Below are 6,333 nucleotides of genomic sequence, written 5' to 3' on the forward strand. Positions count from 1 at the left end.
AACTTCACTAAGGCAACCAAACTGCCCTTTTCCTCCTGGTCAGCATCACGATTCTGTGTTTCCCACTCACAGGCGTGACTATTAACTGCATGATATCCAGGAGCGTGTTCTGAGCTTCATGTGTCCTGTTTTACCCGGATAATTAGGGCCGTCCTCCTGTTTGTGCAAAAACAAAACCATTATGACATAACAGGTTCTTTAGGTACGTTGGGAATGGGGTCTTTGTGTATGGGCAGTGGGTCTGGTGGTCAAATTCAGACTGTCATCTTTGGCAATCCATCTTTCCAGGGAGACCACAGAGAGTATACATAACTCAAAGTAGCCTCTCTGCTGCAGACAAAACAAAGTGATAATATGGAAGTGAGAATGACTCATTTAAAATAGACATCGGATTCAGCTGTGGTCTGTGTAACATGTGTGTGCGTTTCACGCCACCCTCCGTTTTTTGTATTTGTTTTTGTCTTTTGTAGTTTGGACCTGAGACTTCCATTGGTCCATGACTTTCAGTGATGGATTCCAGGGAACTGTGAGCAGCCAGTGGAAGCATCCGGCTGGCCCCCTGGAACAACGGCCTGCCTTGCAGCCTCCACACACCAGGGAGCATGTGGAGGGAGCATAGCTGGCCAGTGGTCTCGACACCCAGGACACACAGCCCATGTCAAGAAACTCCAGAGTGCCACATCCTCCCAGTCCAGCTGCAGGACTCACCTGCATGCATCTCTAGCATATCATACCTCGGCGTTTTACTCTGTAAATTAACATTTTTGACACAAACAATGTGAAGGAGTTAACTTTCTAAAACACTGGCAGCAAGTGAGGGACTGGAACAGGGCGCTGAAGAGAGGCAAACCTCGGACATACGGCTAAAAATACTACCTACATCTCCTTTTGCAGCTTTAATTTTTTTTACACCCCTGGTGAGCTGTCTGAGGGCTGGGATGTCCCAAGTCTCTCCACAGTCCCTGACACTTGGTTGTTACTTTATTTAAAGCAGACATCAGATGAGGGAAATGGGAAACTGAGGGTCAGGAGGGAGTTTGGGAGCATTGTCAAATCCACCTACAGCTGTCGGCAGGACACCAGCTCCCTCGACAGCCATGAGTACAGGATCCTGAAAACCACCCAAAATTTAGATCTCCCTCCCCACTGCTTTGCAGGGCTCAGGAAGTGAAAGATGGTCCTCCTCACGTTGAACGTGGAGCCCCTGCCTTCCACCTGGATCAGCACCAAGGCAGTTTAGAAGACAGCCCCTCGGGATGAACCTCACTGTCATCATGCTGAGACAATGAAGCCAGCCATTAAAGAGAAGACGCTGGAGGATGCTGCATGATTCCTTCATACAGAAGTCAAAAACACACACAATTAATTTATGGTGACAGAAGTCACAATGGTGGTGAATCTTCGTGGGGGCTATCATTGAGAGGGGACTTAAGAGAACCTTCTTCAGCGCTGGCTTCTATACCATGCCTGGATTTATTTGCTTTGTAAAGATTTATCAAGTTGTACACTTGAGATATGTGAATTCACTGTATGTAAGTTACACCTCATTAGTTATGTCTTTACATAACTTTCTCTTTCTTGCTTTCTCTCCTTCTAGCTCATAAATTTTGAAAAATGTCAAACATACAGAAATGTATAGGGAATGATAACTTACATTCTGTGTACTCATGATTTAACTTTAACAGTATTTTCCTTCAAATCTTTTTTCCTCATTTTTTTTTAAAGATTTTATTTATTTATTTATTTGACAGAGAGAGAGAGACAGAGAGAGAGGGAACACAAGCACGGGGAGTGGGAGAGGGAGAAGCAGGCTCCCGGCTGAGTGGGAAGCCCCACGTGGGGCTTGATCCCAAGGCAGACGCTTAACGACTGAGCCACCCAGGTGCCCCTTTCCTCATTTTTGAAGAAATAAAGCATCATAGGTAGAACTGAAATCCTTGACGTATCTGTCTCTGATCGCATTGAGAGGTAACCACCACCCTGCATTTAGTGTTCTTTATTCCCATTCATGCTTTTTATCTTCCTAACATAAGTATTTTGTGTAGCCATAAAAGATACACAGTGTTGTTTTGCAGGCTTTTAAACTTTATATAAATGGTATCATATACTTTGAGTCACTTTGCAACTTTCTTTTTCAGGTAAGAGATTTTTGTTCCGAAGCTTAGCTATATGGATCCATGTACCTCTGTTTGCTTCATTTTAACCACTAGGTAGTACTCCATTGTGAATGTAATTGCAACTTATTTATCCATTCTCCTAAAGATAGACATTTATGTTGAGTGACAAAGCCTTCTGGCTGCTTCCCAAATCCCCTTCCCTCTTCCTCAGTAACAGACCCCACATTATTCAGAACACAGCGCGAAAGGATACATTTCCTTACGTGTCTTGTTCTCAGATGTGGCCACCTCTATATTTTGGCTGCTACAAAATAAGCAGGGGTTCCTGAGTGGGACCAAAGAGCATCAGACTGGGCGTTTTACTTCTTTCCCTCTTCTTGTTGCTTCGAACGTCGGTTTGACACAAGGTGCTCCAGCCCCCATCTGAAACCACCGCTTGGAGTTCCTTGAGAAATCCTGTTGGGATGAATTTCAGTTTATAAATACATTGAAGGAGAACCAATATCTTTATTACACTAAACATTCCTAAGCTTGTATATGATTTATCCATGCATTAAAACAAAACAAAAAACCCCACCTCTAGCCATGTTTTGTACTTTTCTCCATAAAGTTTTAAAAGTTTTGATATGTCTCCAATTGGTGTAAATACTTTTGGTTGTTGTTGTATGTGTTTTTCTTCTATTATATTTGTGTGTCTTCTCCTATTACATGTTTCTAACTAGTTTCCATTGTTATAGAGGAATGCTATTTATTGGTTTTGCATTTTGATTTTACATCCAGAATACTTCTGATCTCCTCGGTATGGGCTATAAATTTCCTGATTTGCTCAGGAAGAGTCCTGGTTTTCACCTGTTTATCTGGCCTCCCATTTGGTTTAGCATTTGTCCCAAGTTCCTTGTTCCTGATGAAGTGATATTTCTAGCAATTGCATTCAAATGGACCACAATGGATTAGCAAACCTCATCTTTGTAACTCCAGCTTTTGAAATGGTGTAATCCAAGTCTCATGGGAGATATCTTAGTCTTTGTACAGTAAACAAAGTTCTCACTTGAACACGTAGTTTAATGTGAAGGATGATCAGTGATAACCCCCTTTCTTTTCCAGACTCTTTTAGTGTGCAAGATAACTGACCCCGCCCTTTATAGGCTAGCAAGCAGGGCACCGGCTTTTAGAACAAAAATGCTTGAACCCTCTTTGTAGCATTGTGAGAATTTGGTTTGGCCATCATGATTATGCTAAATTTATAAAATTATTTCCGTAGTTTCCTCCTCTTTTTCTAGTCTCTATAATATCTTTTATAAGATAGGGGCTCTCTCTATTCAATGAAGGTTTGTTAGAATTCATCTGTAAAACGGAATCAGGGCCTTTTGTCTGTGTGTTTGGAATGTGGGGGTGTGGGAGTGATGGGGGTACTTTTGAATGCTGGTTCAGTTTCTTTAATGGTTGTTGGTGTATTTGGGATTTTTTAAACCTTCTTGAGTTGATGTTGGTAGTCTATATTTTTCCAGAAAATTATTCATTTTATCTAAGCTTTTGAATTTGTTGACATAAAGTTATTCATCGTATCTGCCTAATTTTATTTTGTTTTATTTATTATTTATTATTATTTTTATTTATTATTCCACCCATTGTGGAGCCTAATACAGGGCTTGAACTCAGGACCCTGAGATCAAGACCTGAGCTGAGATCATGAGTCAGATGCTTAATTGCCTGAGCCACCCAGGTGCCCCTATTTTATTTTATTTTATTTTATTTTATTTTATTTTAATTTCCCTCATTAAAACAAATCTCAGCTATACGTCTGTTTCTATTCCTATCACTGTTTATGTTCTTTTCATACCCTTTTGTAAGAACTGTTTATCTTCCATCAACCTTCTTTCCATTTTGTTTGCCTGTGTGGAAGAGTAGCTTAAGGTCACTCAGGGGTTGCTCCTACCCATTCAGTGGCCCAAGCAGTGGAAGCTGCAGACCAGTCTTCAGTGGCCGGCAGGGCACTCCAGTCTTCAGCAGGGAGCTGCGGAATAGGCACAGAGGGTACCTGCCCATCTTCGGACGAGTCTGCACCTTCAGGTTGAGTAGCAGTGGACTCAGGACCTGGAGCAATCCACTCACCCTGAAATTCCTCCTGGGTCACAGCCTTTTCAGCAGCGGCCTGCTCTTTTCAATCTCTTCAGGATCTCTGTAGACGTAGAGATCAGGCACAACCTCCCATGGGTGTTCCCTGGAAATGGTGCCACGCATGCTCAGAATTTCCCTGGGGCCAGCATCCACCACATCATACCTGCTGAGTGAGCTCTCTTGTTGTTGCAAGGGATGGCAATGTCCACATAGCCCAGGGTAGAGTCTGTGTTACACAGAGCAATGGTGGGCAGGTTAACATCAGCCACTCTGTGAGAGGCTGGTGGTCAGCCCTGGGATCTGTAACCACCAGAAGGCTGGGCTCCTAGAAGGCTGCCTGGATCTGGTTCCTGAGGCTTCCAGGAGTGAAGCGGCCAGCAACAGGAGTGGCTCCAGTAGGAGCAGCAAATTTCAGCACAGCTCACTGGCCAGCATTCCTGGACAATAGGACACTGACATCAGCTGGGTTTTTAATGGCAACAATGACATGTACTGCCAGCAGAAGCTTCTCCCAGGTTCTCCTCAGAATCATGACATAGATGCCGTCACTTCCCCTTTTATAGATGTACTGTTCCATTTGGAAGTCAAGGTTGGTGCCACCTAAGTGGGTTCCTGCTGCAAGGAATTTAAGGACCTCCTCCTCCTTCATTTGCAGGACACTGAGAGCTCCAGACATTGTAAAAGTTTCCCTTTAAGTTATCATGGGAACGCAGAACAACACCGTATGGACCCCTCTCTGGGGAGTGTGGAAAAGCTCCATCCATTTTTAAATCTTGCTAGAGGCTTGTCTGTTTTAGTTGTTTAATTAAAAAGCCAGTTTCTGTTACTTTGTAATATTATTTCTCCTTTAACTTGGTTTTCTATTTTGCTCATTTTCATTAATTGTAATTTTTTTCTCTGTTAAAAAAGTAGCAATTTTCTCGGCCTTTTGGCTAAGATCAAGTGTAGTATCTGTTCTTATCAGTTTAAAAAAGTAGCAATTTAACATAAGCAGTAGTTCATTGCATTTGCCAGTGAATTTCATGAATTTTTGTGCTGTCTGTTTCTCATTTCTCATGCCTTTCTTTCTTGTCCACTTCCCTCTGACATTGAGTATCTACTGGTAATAAAGTCTTTCATTTGTTGTACATCTGAAAAATACCTTTTGCCTTGACTGCTGAATGATAGTTTAGCTGGGTATAGAATCCCATGGAAGGTGTTTTTAAGAAGATTTCTTTGCTGTGCTTATTACATTTTATAATTATATACATTATGTGATTATTTGAAAAATGTCCATCTCCCACCAGAATGATTTTCCTGTTTTGTCCACCACTGTGTATCCCAATCTCTAGAACAATGCCAGGCACAAAATAGGCACTCAATAAACAGTACTGAATGAATGAGTGAATGAATGAATCCCTCACTAGGTTTTCTGTTCTCCGAAGGCAAGGTGGGTGTCTCACTGTTCAGGGCTGGGTTCCAGTGACTTGCCTAGTGCCTGACATAGTAGGAACTAAATAAACATCTCCTGAAGGAATAAATGAATTCATGCAAGTTCTAAAACCAAAGACCAAGAATAGTACTCTTAGAAACTAGTGCCTTCTGAAAAAGCAACCTTTGGAGTCTTCTAAGCCCACATTTTCTTTTTAAAATTTCTCCCCTGGGGTTACCTGCAAGGCAGTTGGGGACAGAGAGGGGGCTTTCATGAAAGCAAGGCCTTCCTTGGATTGTTCCCTTTTACCAAATCTGCACAAACCTTCAAAGACCTGTTTCTGGAAAGGATAATGTTTTCCAGCTTAACAGGGACACTGGTTGAGACCTTGCTTCTGAACAGACTATAACGCATCATCACTGATGGCTCCTTTAAGAGAAAAGTGTGTCACAACAGCAAAGATGACATCCAGGTGCGGACTGCATGGAGAGACACCGGTGACTAATAAAATATTCAGCAGTTGCTGCTGTGGCCTTAGCAAGGACATGCGGCAGAGCCCACTGATGCCTGAGTGTGAGGAGGTGCACCGGGATTTGCAGGAAGGCCCATTTAGGAAGGAGGCAGGAGCCTCTGAGGCCCATTGTACAGGAAGCATTTAAAGAGTTGGCCCCCTGGGAGCTCTAATGT

The 6,333-nt window shown here is 42.6% G+C and overlaps 1 pseudogene; it reads left to right on the forward strand.

The window, feature by feature from the left end:
• Nucleotides 1-5,147: 5,147 nt before the first annotated feature.
• Nucleotides 5,148-5,290, forward strand: LOC123845186 (U2 spliceosomal RNA; annotated as a pseudogene).
• Nucleotides 5,291-6,333: the final 1,043 nt, after the last annotated feature.

Source organism: Mirounga angustirostris, unplaced genomic scaffold (genome assembly GCF_029215605.1).
Source record: "Mirounga angustirostris isolate CCGP_5_RB_7025 unplaced genomic scaffold, mMirAng1.0.hap1 SCAF_5, whole genome shotgun sequence".
Lineage (NCBI taxonomy): Eukaryota > Metazoa > Chordata > Mammalia > Carnivora > Phocidae > Mirounga > Mirounga angustirostris.